At 46.8% G+C, this 13329-nt stretch overlaps 2 pseudogenes; both read left to right on the top strand.

Annotated features, from left to right (window-relative positions):
• Nucleotides 1-7806: 7806 nt before the first annotated feature.
• LOC136468436 (phenylalanine ammonia-lyase-like) lies at nt 7807-9683 on the top strand (annotated as a pseudogene).
• A 1927-nt stretch (nt 9684-11610) lies between these two features.
• Nucleotides 11611-13212, top strand: LOC136505486 (B3 domain-containing protein Os03g0184500-like; annotated as a pseudogene).
• Nucleotides 13213-13329: the final 117 nt, after the last annotated feature.

The following is a 13329-nucleotide window of genomic DNA, read 5'->3' as shown; positions in this document are numbered from 1 at the left end:
AGAGAGCTTATTTTGGGTAGCAGCAAGTTCAGTACCGTTGCTTTCTCCGGCATTTACCCAAACGATAGATATTCTACAACTCAGAGAAATTCTGGTTATATTCTTGTTCACATAATATTACTCCAAACAGAGTTCAAGAAGCATCCAAACAGAGCCAAGAAGCTGGTCGAAAGAAAAGAGTGGATCGGAGCCCCACGTACGTTATAGATTAATACTTATCCGTTTGTCGTCAGCAGGCTCGGACTTGGCATTGGCAAGTCATCTCGTCGATCGGGGTCTAGGCTTTGTAGGCTGAGGGTGGTCCTTGTCTGTCTGTACTCTGCAACAACTTGTTGTCAAGCCGGGGACCGCCGGACCAGGGATTAATCCACCATTTTTTCTCCAAGGAATACAAGTATCCTAGCTGGATAAGCTAGGAGCGGATGTGTCCGGATCAAGACGTGGACTGTGAACTTACCGTGCGCGAGTTCAATTCTCGTTTGTATGGCGAGAAAGGAAGTTGCAGCTCTACTATTCTCGATAAGAGCAAGCCCAAGTGCTTCCTTACCTATGTCATATGCATATTGACTAACTCATTTAACATATAATTTGTAGCGTATGCATAACATGTCGAACTATAAATATGATAATTTTGTTATAGATGGTTGAACAAAATGATTGTGAGAGCTATTAACTTGTAGCTTTAGTTCTTTTGTAAGTTGTTTTGTGTCATTTGTATGATCATGAATGCTCGAAATATAAATCTATGATGTATTGTGGTTTGTAAGGTATTGTATATTGTCCTAATGAACTCTACGTAAGTGAGATTGACATATTTGCTTGATATTTAACTATGAATTTATTATTTTATATTATTGTGATTTATTATTTGATCCCTCTTGAATATACTCGACAGGTACCCGCCGGGCATGGGCGTGGGTACGAAGTCTTACCCGCGGGTATACTCGCGGGCAGATAAATGCTTTACCCGCACCTTACTTGACCCGCTGTCATCCCTAATAATGTCGCTGTAAAACATATGTTAGTCACAATAATTTGTGGCAGAACCGTCTAATCTAATGCCCTCTCAAAGGTACTTGTCCTCCATTAGACACTAAATACCCAAGAGAGTGCACTAAATCATGTTGTTCTATGAAGCACACCCCAAGGAAGAACTCAAAAATCCATATTTTTCTATCAGGATCCTAAATGAGAGAATAAAGCTTACAATATTCTTAATCATTTCTTACATCACTTTATTACAACGTTAGAGTACTTAAACAAGTTGAATGCAATAGCGGAATTAAGACAATTTTACATGTAAAAGAGTTTATATATTTTAGGTTTATATTTTTATCTTGCAGCGGAGAACAACATATGATCAGAATTACAGCGGAAATAAAGATTAATGGTGAATCATAAAAATTTTTCTTCTAAAACTTTTAGTGAGGGTTATAAATAAACACTACGATCGTAGCGTGAAAGAAATCCTCTTGAGCCCACCAGGAGATTTCCATACACAAAAGTCATCTACCATCCATCGGCCACCTGTAACAGGGAGAATAAAACCTTGAGTACTCGATTGTACTCAGCAAGACTTACCCGACAGGAGAAAAATAAAAGACTCCAAGAATATGCAAGGCTTATTTGGCTTGTGGGTTATTGCATCTGCGGAAGCATTACTAAACGTGCGTTCTTATATTAAATTTTACTAGCAGTCATCATTAGTCCATTAACTATCCATTCTATGTAAGCACCTATGCTACTTTCAAGCAGGTGGTGAGCAATCAGAACTATTTTATCATCTTTCATATTCCAGTTCTTACTACGGTGCTAGACCGTAGCCAAGTCGTACCGTCTCATAGAAACGGCGATTCACGAATCAATGTATCCCAGTTGTGTACCCCGAAACACACGCCCTGTTTGTACCCCAAGCACAAACAAGACCAACCCATTCCACTCTTGTCACGGGGTCTAGGTCTTCATCTAAACTTGGACTCTAAGCCCCCATACTTGAGATCCGGTCTCAATATGGTGCTTAGACCTCCACATTTCCCCGCCTCCAATCAGTCGGTCCAGAAAGAGTCGGAACCCATGACAAGAGCGTAACGAGCTTTCCTGTTTCCATAAGCAAGTATGTGCTCAGGATAATAAGTCTGTGACCTGACTACCATCCACAACAACGGACAGTCCTCAATCGACACAGGCGGAACAAGTGCAATCCGAGCCTCGCTCAAATACTGAACCAAGTCCAGATCCAAATTACCATTCCGTCCGGTCTTTCAATTATCCTTCATATATATTCCATGTGATAGTAATATAATAACAATAATAATATCTTTCCTATCTCTCGCGAGTGACAGGTAATCACTCGACTTCTATCGGATTCCTATAGCATAGCAATCTACACGATCCTAACAGACTAGTAGGACTCATAGGATAATAATATATATATGCAAGTAGGTTTCATTCAACTCCTCAAAACTTAATGCACAAGTATAAAATAAAGTGCATGAATAATAGAGGGTTATGCACCGGGGCTTGCCTAGGCAAGATATAACCAAGGATTAGCATTCCATGTTGGGGCGACACGATCACCAAGGCTCCATCTTTTCTGGCTTTTCCGGTCGACTCTACGATCCATCGTTGTCCCTATTATGATATATGTAGACGCAACAGCAGAAAACGTAATTAACCAACGACAACCGCAACTCTAAGAATACGATTACGCCTCTCACGCTAACGAGCTAGCTTTAATGACTAATGCACTAGGCTACTGTTTCCTATGTTACTGAATAAGACGTTATTTCCCAACAAATATTTCCGTTCTACCATCCTGAGGTGTTTTGACATTTCATTGATTTAATATATATATTTGAACTAGGGCTCATTTAGCTACCATAGCAACTAATTCTTATGGTGCTACAAAAATTACAATGAGTCCCTAATAATGTTAGAAATTTACTGTAAAAATTTTAGAGCCAACACTATCATCTATTTATCACAATAAATCCTACAAGTTTATATCTTATAATATTAAGTATCTCAAATTAATTAGATAACTCCTAAAAATATTATAAAACTATATGAACAAAATATACTAGTAGATAGATCTTGATTTTAGAAACCTAACAAAATTAGTTTCATAATTTTTGGCCAACTACATAAATTTATATTGCATTTACAAATTTGCCTTTGAAATTAAATTAGAAAATGCTTAGAAAAAAGAAAAGGGCCAGCAGCAACCTATTCTGGCCCGATAGCCCAGCGCGGGTGCGGCCTCGCGCGGGTCGTGATGGCCCAACATGGCCCAAGTCCGGAAGGCCCGCGCACGACGCACGGCTTTGCAGAAAAGCCCCCGAGCTTTCAGAGATTAATACGACTACTATACGCACTATTCCTACCGTCAGCAACCTTGCAACCAAACCCTCGGATGTTTTCACCTTTACCACGGGGAGATCCTTGGGATCCCCGCACGCGTCGGTGCGGCGGCCAATGGTCTAAGGCGATTACGCCGGATAAACCAGACTCGCTACGGCAGAAGTAAGAGGCCGACTACCATCTATGGCTAAACACGCGAGGATGAGTGGCGGTTAGGGGCTTAGAGACACACTGGTGCGAGCTACAGCGATGAGCGGCTATCTGCAGTGGCGGCATGCCAGTTCCAACGAGCTTGAGCCGCTAGAGGACTAACGAGTGAGTGAGTGAGCATGAGGAGCTTACAACGAGCTTGCCCATGGTGATGGTTCAGTCAGGGGCAGTCCGAACAGGGCTAGCCACATGCGACCGAGCGGGGCAGCGAAGCTCTACGATGGACACCGGCGCGTCACCCCACTGACGACGAGCACCCTAGGCAAAATAGCGCGAGCACCAGATGGAGGGAGTCAAGGCGAGCTCAGGGTTACAAGCAATCAAACTGCTACCACTCCTACATGCCTTACCACCCAACCTACCGATTCAACGGCGCCCATGACCGGCGACGAGCAAAAGGCCAAATTGCTGATCGGTAGGGCAATGACCGAGCTTGAGGGGGAAGAGACGGCTAGCCTACTTCCTAAGCTACCCGCTAGAGTGAGGAATTATACGACAAAGCCGCTGGCGCTAGGAGGAAAGGAGGAGCAAAGGCTCAGCACACTATGCTTTCATGGAGAGGGCACACGAGCGAACCCGAGCAAGTTAAGATGGGTGGCTCCGCTCGATGGTGGCAGCAGTATGAACCTGTGCATACGTACGATGAGACCTCGAGGCTTGGCATGAATTGCTCAGAATGGCATGGCCAGACCTGAGTAGGGCTCCCCAACATCGGCTAGCGAGGGCAAGTGAGGCAGGGAGGTATCGCATCGCCGCTGTGACCGGGGTCGTCGACCTAGACACAGGCGGGCAGCGGCACATGCTCAGAGACTCGACGTGGTAGGTAAAATGAAGGTCGAGGCGAGCGCCACGATGGCAAGGCAGCGACAACCGTAGCTCCATCTCAACCACACGCTTAGCTCGGTGGCTGGATGTTAGCGCGCGCAAACCACGATAGTGTGACTAGACCATAGCCAGTCGGGTCAGACAACATAAGGCCAGAGCGCATCGCGGCATCGCCCTGGTGCACGAGCTAGCCAGCAACCATAGCTCGGTCATGACGTCAGCCCGGCGCTAATAGCATTGTGCCCACGGTGACCATGAACTCAGACTGAGCGACCACTATTGGTGACGTGCACGCATTTTAAAGCGAAGCGAAAGCTACTAACAATCACAGTTGAGGCCTAACTAATTCCTCTATCCTAAAGTCAACATTACCAGCGACCTAGCAAAGCCATCGCCATGGCCAGAGAGCAACCAAAGAGGAGGATAGAAGGATGTGAAAGGATCAAGATGCTCAAGAGGGGGTAAATTGGGCTAATTCTAAATTTTTTTGCAATAATTAAACCCTACGGTTAGCCCAACTTCACCCCTTGTGCCTAGAAAGCGTTTCTAATATTCTACCGCACAAAAAGTCTTGCAACCTAAGTTCCAGTCATACTCTAGCATGGCAATTCTATGAATGTAAAGACAAGAATTGAATTGCTCAAAGTAAAGAGAGAAGGTGGAACATGGCGATGTTTTGCCGAGGTATCGGAGAGTCGCCACTCCCCACTAGTCCTCGTTGGAGCACCCGCGCAAGGGTGTAGCTCCCCCTTGATCCGCGCAAGGATCAAGTGCTCCCTATGGGCTGATTCTTTGACACTCCGTCGCGGTGAACCACCCACAACCGCTCACAATTTGAGTTGGGTCATCCACAAGCTCCGCTGGATGATCACCAAGCTCCCAATCACCACCAAGCCATCTAGGTGATGGCGATCACCAAGAGTAATAAGCACGAACTCTCACTTGATTATTTTTCCTTTGGCCATACTATTAAGGGGGGTATGGACGGGTAGCTTGACCTAGATGAGTCTAGTGAGTTAGGTGCGGTGCACACTTGCTAAATCTAGCACTTGGTAGCTCCTAAATAGCCCTTAAATTAATTGGAGCAAACTTCATTCACGTATGATTGAGAGTTGAAAGTGAATAGAGGGTCAAATGCTAACTGGACGCTGGTTCCAGTGTGATCGGATGCTGGCACAGAGTCTAGTCAGTTCATTTGATCAAGGTGAAATCGTCTGGCGTGACCGGACGCTGGGTGCCAGCGTCCGGTCGACTCCAGTAAGGTTCTAGAGAGGGAAAATCATGACCGGACGCTGTTTAGTGTCCGGTCACAACTTAAACACTGGGTCTCAGGGTGAATTGACCGGAGCATCCGATCCATATGAACGGAGCGTCCGGTCACCCCGTAGAGGCACATAACAGTTCATTTTGAACACAGGTGTATAAATACTTCCTCCATTCGTGTGAGGGGGTACTTTTGCTCATTCCAACAGCTGAGAAACACCCTTGAGAGTGCCAAGAAGAGCTAGGTCCTAGTGAGGTGATTGAGATTTGAGAATCTAAAAGAGAGACCTTATTAGTGAAAGCAAGAGTAGCAAAGTGTGCATCCACCCTTCTCATTAGACTCAACTAGGTCAAGCTACCCGCCCATACCCCCTTTAATAGTACGGTCAAAGAAAAAACAAAGTTCTAAACTACTCTAAGTGTCTCTCCAACTCTAAACGACACTTAGAACTAGTCCATCCTTAACCTTGTCATCCATCCTTTGAAAACTAAAATGATTTCCATCGTAGGGGCATGACAACCATGATTACCCAATCAATTGCCATTACCGTGATCTAACTTAATTGCATATGCAAAACACATGTTAGTTACAGTAATCACGTATTGTCATTAATCACCAAAACCCAACTAGGGGCCTAGATGCTTTCAAGATGCTAACATTAGCTCGTCGCGCTGAACGCCAATTCACGAACAGAGCGTCAACAACATGGTTACAACACGTTCCAACAAAGTTTGGAGAATTTTTAAGGGAGCAACGTGACACCCAACGCAAGTACGACCTACCCCATGCCCAAAAGCTTACTTAGATGCAACCAACAATACAAGAATATGAAACTAGTGTGTAAACATTTTAGTTAGAATTTAAACGCCAAAATGGCATTGTCTACTACTCTTTCAAACTTAGAAAAGACAAGATTTCAGTTTGAACTTAACAACCATGAACACTTTTGCTATAAATTTTAAAAGGACTAATCTTGATTAACTTCAACCAACAAGTACTCCGTGCAATAGTCCATACTTTATACTAAACCATATGAACAAAATATTTAAGCACTATTTAATTACTTGACTCAATATAACCCGTCAAAAATAGTACTTTAACATAAGTTCATATCTTTGCTGACTTAACGAAAATGTTGATTTTAATTCTCAATTTGATTTTTGAAGCTCCCAAGAACATTAGTTAACACGTTTATTTTTTAAAAATTAAAGTTGCATTTTCATCTACACTACTTGCTCATCATCTTTACATAAGCACTATACACAAGTTATATTTTATTTTTGTTTATAGAAATTGTTTTTCGTACCAAACAATTAAAACTACTTATTTTATTCTTCTTGTTAGGATCTTCATTAGCACATTTACGCACGGAGTAAAGTAACTTAGATATTTATTTGATTTCTCAACCATAAAAGTGAGTCGCACAGAGTTTGTTTATCATTTCATGTGTGTTTTAAAATTTTAAAACTCGAGAACTTGTTTTGCTAATTTTTCTCGGGCCTCGATCTCGGTGCTAAGCAAGCTTGTAACACCTGGGGCATTACATAATTATGTCATCATTAATCATCAAAACCGAATTAGGGGCCTACATGCTTTCAGATGACAATAGCTCTATGTTAGGATTGTAATTTATGTCAATAGATAGAGTAAAGATGCGTGAGAGAAGACAATTATAAACAAAGAAATAAACAAAATTATTTACAAAAGATATTTAAATAAAAAATCTAAATACTACAATAAAAAAAGAGATAAATGCACTGTAGGTCCATCAACTTTTTGTGCTGTGTCATTCAGGTCCATTAACTCTGAAAGTACAGGTTTGGGTACATGAACTTTTAAGTTGTGCCATTTAGGTCCAAATCTGCCCGTTTAGGGATTAGATCCTACGTGGCAATGCATGACAGCACCATAGGTCATGTGAGCAGCACGTGAGGGCCCTTTGCCATTTGTTTTTTTTGCTGATAGCCCCCTATGCTTTCCATTCCCTCACTCTTCACCCCTTCCTTTCCCTCCCCTTCGAAGACATCGTCTTCAGACAACGCCGGGGCGCTCACGTGTCCTCCACACGCCCACCACAGCTACCAAGCCTCCTCCAGACACAGTCAAAACTTGCTACCTCATCCGTGCTAGTTCGTTGCCGTCCCGATATGGAGTGCGAGAACGGACACGTCGCCGCCGCCAGGGGCAATGGTGTCTTCATGGCCACGCCGCGGACGGCCGACCCCCTTAATTGGGTGAAGGCGGCCGAGGACCTGACCGGGAGCCACCTGGAAGCCATGAAGCTGATGGAGTACAGGAGGCCGCTGGTGAAGATCGAGGGCGCCAGCCTGACCGTCGCCCAGGTTGCCGCCGTGGCCGCCGCCGACGAGGCCAGGGTGGAGCTCGACGAGTCCACGCGCGGCCGCGTCAAGGCCAGCAGCGATTGGGTCATGAATAGCATGATGAATGGCACCGATAGCTATGGCGTCACCACTGACTTCGGTGCCACCTCCCACTGGAGAACCAAGGAGGGCGGCGCTCTCCAGAGGGAGCTCATCCGGTAAGCAATCGGACAAGGATTTTTTTTAGTTTTTATTTACACTCCCTCCCAAAGGTAAATTGTTTGCTGTAATGTAATCATTAATAAGACGGCTTGCTTACCTGTGTCGCACATTTTTTGTGTGTTTTGTTACTATATACAAATTCCTTAATGTCGGAGCGTTCGGGACCGGTGATGATGGCCACGTGCTGCCGGCGGCGGCCATGCGCGCCGCAATGCTCGTCCGCATCAACACCCTGCTGCAGGGCTACTCCGGGATCCGCTTCGAGATCCTAGAGACGATCGCCGCGCTGCTCAACGCCAATGTGATGCCGTGCCTGCCGCTCTAGGGCACCATCACCGCGTCGGGTGACCTGGTCCCGCTCTCCTACATCGCGGGACTCGTCATCGGCGGGCCCAACTCCATGGCAGTGGCACCCGACGGCAGGAAGGTGGACGTCGCGGAGGCGTTCAAGATCGCCGGCTCCAGCACGGCTTCTTCGAGCTGCAGCCCAAGGAAGGGCTCGCCATGGTGAACGGCACGGCCGTCGGCTCTGGGCTCGCGTCGATGGTGCTGTTCGAGGCGAACATCCTCGCCGCTTCTACGAGGTGATGAACGGCAAGCCCGAGTACACCGACCACCTGACCCACAAGCTGAAGCACCACCCGGGGCAGATCGAGTCCGCGACCATCATGGAGCACATCCTGGATGGCAGCTCCTACATGATGCTCGCCAAGAAGCTCGACGAGCTGGACCCGCTGATGAAGCCGAAGCAGGACAGGTACGCGCTCCGCACGTCGCCGCAGTGGCTGGGCCCTCAGATCGAGGTCATCCGTGCCGCCACCAAGTCCATCGAGCGCGAGATCAACTCCGTCAACGACAACCCGCTCATCGACGTCTCCCATGGCAAGGCACTCCACGGCGGCAACTTCCCGGGCACGCCCATCGGTGTGTCCATGGACAACACTAGGCTTGCCATCGCGGCGATCGGCAAGCTCATGTTCGCGCAGTTCTCGGAGCTGGTGAACGACTTCTACAACAACGGCCTGCCGTCCAACCTGTCCGGAGGGCGCAACTCGAGCCTGGACTACGACTTCAAGGGCGCCGAGATCGCCATGGCGTCCTACTGCTCTGAGCTCCAGTTCCTAGCCAACCCCGTGACCAACCACGTCCAGAGCGTGGAGCAGCACAATCAGGATGTCAACTCCCTCGGCCTTATCTCGTCCAGGAAGACCGCCGAGGCCGTCGACGTACTGAAGCTCATGTCGTCGACGTTCCTGATCATGTTGTGCCAGGCCGTGGACCTATGCCACCTGGAGGAGAACCTGAAGAGCGCCGTGAAGAGCTGCGTGATGACGGTGGCCAAGAAGACCCTGAGCACCAGCGCCACGGGGGGCCTCCACAGCGCGCGCTTCTGCGAGAAGGACCTTCTCACGACGATCGACCCAGCGCCCCGACATCGTCTGAAGACGATGTCTTCGAAGGGAAAGGAGAGGAAGGGGTGAAGAGTGAGGGAATGGAAAGCATAGGGGGCTATCGGCAAAAAAATGAATGGCAAAGGGCCCTCACGTGCTGCTCACATGACCTATGGTGCTATCATGCATTGCCACGTAGGATCTAATCTCTAAACGGATAGATTTGGACCTAAATGGCACAACTTAAAAGTTCATGTACCCAAACCTGCACTTTCAGAGTTAATGAACCTAAATGACACAGCACAAAAAGTTGATGGACCTACAGTGCATTTATCTCATAAAAAAACTAGCTAGCAGCACTATTTGCACGAGCCACCTTCCTAGTTTTTCTAATTTTATAAAGCTATTTGCGCGAACAAACTAACTAGTTTTTTAAGGAGCCATACACACTACTGGTATGCTTGTGGTTTCTCTGTATTTACCGCATCAATGAAAGAAATACTGCATGAGACAGCATCAACGAAAGAAACACTGTACGAGACAACATTTACATCGGGTTGTTATGATGATCTAGTTCTGCCCTTCTTTTTCTCTCCTTTGCTTTCTTCTCTTAGAGTATCTCCACCACGTTGATAAAACTCAATCCCATTTCCCTATAACCATCCGCTTCCCACACGCATGCAAGGTGAGCTATAGTAGATGAGCAACATTGCAACATGTACAACACCCGATCTACTTTTGAAACATCCACATGAAACTTTTGCAACATGCGCTTGAAGAAAGATAAAACACTTGAAACATGCGTCAACACTTCCGAAAACACCTTAAAACACTTGAAAAGCTATTGCAACACATATACAACATCCTGACAAAAATAGTTGCAAACATATACGTGTGAAACATACGCAACATCCAAATAAAAACACTTGCAACATACGTTTGAAAAAAACAAATTAAATATTTGAAACAGACGCTTGCAACATACGTGTATAGCCATTGCAACATATACAATATCTCGATCTACTTTCGCAACATCTATACGAAACACTTGCAACATACATCTGAAACATCTGCAATAATTGAAACATATGTTTGCAACATAGGGGGAGAGATCGAGGCCGGTCGATTCCAGCCATCAAGGTGGGAGCCAGCGGCGTGCGAACACCACCCAGCATTGGCCGCGCTCATGGGTGCGTCTTGGCTCGGCTGGAGACAACCTGAGGCACCCAGGCACCTGCGTCGGCGGTCCACGACAGCGACGCATCCTGATAGCACTGGGTTGAGGAAGAAGCCGAGGAGGCACTTCGTGAACCGAGGGAGGAGACGACATGGTCGGCTTAGATGAAAGAAGGAAGCAACAGTGGTGGTGCGGGACTCTATTGCTGCCAGCAGACACGAGAAGAGAACTGGAGATGAGGAAGGCGAGTCGAAGGAGGAGAGAGAGATAGAGAGACTAGCGAGGCGAAGTAAAAGCCGTGTCCCAACCGACGCGAGGTGACGGACGCCCGCGTCCGAGTATTTCGGTAACGTATATCGTGTGCATATGTGTCCATCGTTCTTCGTCTTTTCCCCACGTTCAGCCCAAACGCTAACCTTTTTCCCACGTTCTTCGTAGTCTGCCCAAACGGGCTCGAAAGATCAGGCCGAGCGTGTATCAGTACGGGCCGGCGAAAGAATTCCGCCTTTCACGGCCTTTTCCCCCACCTTTATCCCCAAGGAACATGGACATTGGACACAAAACAATTTTCCGTGTTTTCCCCCATACGGCCACACCTTTGTGTGTCAGAATTTACTGTTCCACCCCACGTATTGTCTCCAACGGTCGATTTCCTCCCTTCTCTGCCCTGCCTTCAAAACCCACACCACACCACACCCGTCCTCCCCTTAAACCCTCCCCAAGACCCCAACCTCTCTAGTCCACACGCCTGCCGCCCTCTAGTCCACTTCTCTCTCCCTCCGCGTACTGCCACCTGATCCCCCACTTCATTGAAGAGGTTGAGTGTGAGGGGTGGGGGAGATGGTGGCGGCGGCCGCGGAGACGTAGGGGATGTCGCCGTACGAGGCGGCGCGGGAGCGGAATGTGCAGGAGAACAAGCGCAAGATGGAGGCGCTCAACCTGCGCCACCTCTCCGCCGTCATCAAGGAGGCCCCCAAGACCCCTTCCCCACTGGTGTGATGCCACGCCCGCTTCTGCCTCCTTCGTTCTTCACCTGCTATATGCGCCGCCGTTTGTCTGACTGACCCTTTGTTTTGCTTTGCGGCGGAGCAGAAGCCGAAGAGGCGCAGGATCATCGAGGACACGGTCGTGGTTCCCTCGCCTCCCAGGAGGTCCCGCCGGCTTGCGCAACTCCCCTGAGGTCAAGTACGCTGAGGTATTTGTCTTCTTTTGCCTGCGCTGTCTCGTTTTCCTTTTGGGCTCTAATAAATGCACATATTTCACTATTATTTTAGTGATTTCCAGACGTTTTGTGTGGCCAATGAACATGGTAGTTTCTTATTTCGAGCTCAAGGCTTCCCATTTATTTCCACCTGGAAACAGGGCAACATTTTATTTCTCTGCTCTCAAATTGAAACATTGTGGCGTGTACCAACCCATGTGGCCATAAAAAAAAGCACAATCAGTTTACGAAACCATGTGATTTTGGTAAAGGCAACTGAAAAGTTGAACATTTGTGTGCCGCAACTAGATTTTTTTTTCTTACAAAATCGTTTCAAAAGGCATTGGTTTACAAATGTTTCTTCTGATAATCATCCTGTAATGTAACATGGCACAATAAAGAACATGTTACATCGTGCCATTTTGCCTAGCATCCATGTCATGAACTATAAATTTGAACCATTTGCTTTTACTGACAAGTTGTATTTGCCAACAGATAGCACCACACACTGCAGATAGAATGACAAGGTATGCGGACATTTGCTAGCTGCCTAGCCTGACCATAGGAGCTATAAACATATGCTCTGCTCCTCTTAGGTAACAATCCTGTTGTTCCGTTTCTTCCGTAGGTCTCCTAGAAAACCAGCTGACCTCATCTACATGGCAAGAAGCGGAACAATTTCCATGAAAGCTAGGTTGGAGGCAACAAAAAAGGCCGAGGAGCTAGGAATCACAGCTTGACCCTGACATCCCATCCTTTGTGAAGGCAATGTTGCATTCACATGTGGTTCGAGGTTTTTGGCTGGTGAGTACTCAGCTCTACACCTGTTTGCTCTCCCTAGCAACTTATGCCATGTGCTGGTTTTTCTGTATGTATGATCGAAAGGGTCTCCCGAGCCATTTCTGTGACACTTACATGCCGAAGCAAGACGCCATTATCACCTTGCTGGATGAGAAGGATGAAGAATTCGACACCAACTACCTTGCCTACAAGAAGGGGCTAAGTGGCGGATGGGCTGGTTTTGCACTATGCCATAGGGATTCAGGATGGAGATGCAGCTGTTTTTCAGTTGATTAAGCCCACGACCTTCAAGGTACTTTAAGTGCAATACTGTTTTTCAGTAGTTCAAAGCATGTTTTTTTTTCATTTATAATGCTCAGTGCTCATTTACCAATGAATTCGCCTCCCAGGTGTATATCATCCGAGCAGCCTCTGATGATGGCAGTGAGCTAGATGAGTGACTGCATCATCACGCACAGCCGTACTAACTTAGCAGGACGTGGAATGTGGGATTTTGAGTATTTTTAGGCTTTATCTATCAGAATTGCCCTAGTATGTATTTTATTTGTATGTCTGTT

This window comes from Miscanthus floridulus, chromosome 1, assembly GCF_019320115.1.
Source record: "Miscanthus floridulus cultivar M001 chromosome 1, ASM1932011v1, whole genome shotgun sequence".
Lineage (NCBI taxonomy): Eukaryota > Viridiplantae > Streptophyta > Magnoliopsida > Poales > Poaceae > Miscanthus > Miscanthus floridulus.
Note: the sequence above shows the minus strand (reverse complement) of the source record. Positions and strands in the feature narration are given on the sequence as shown.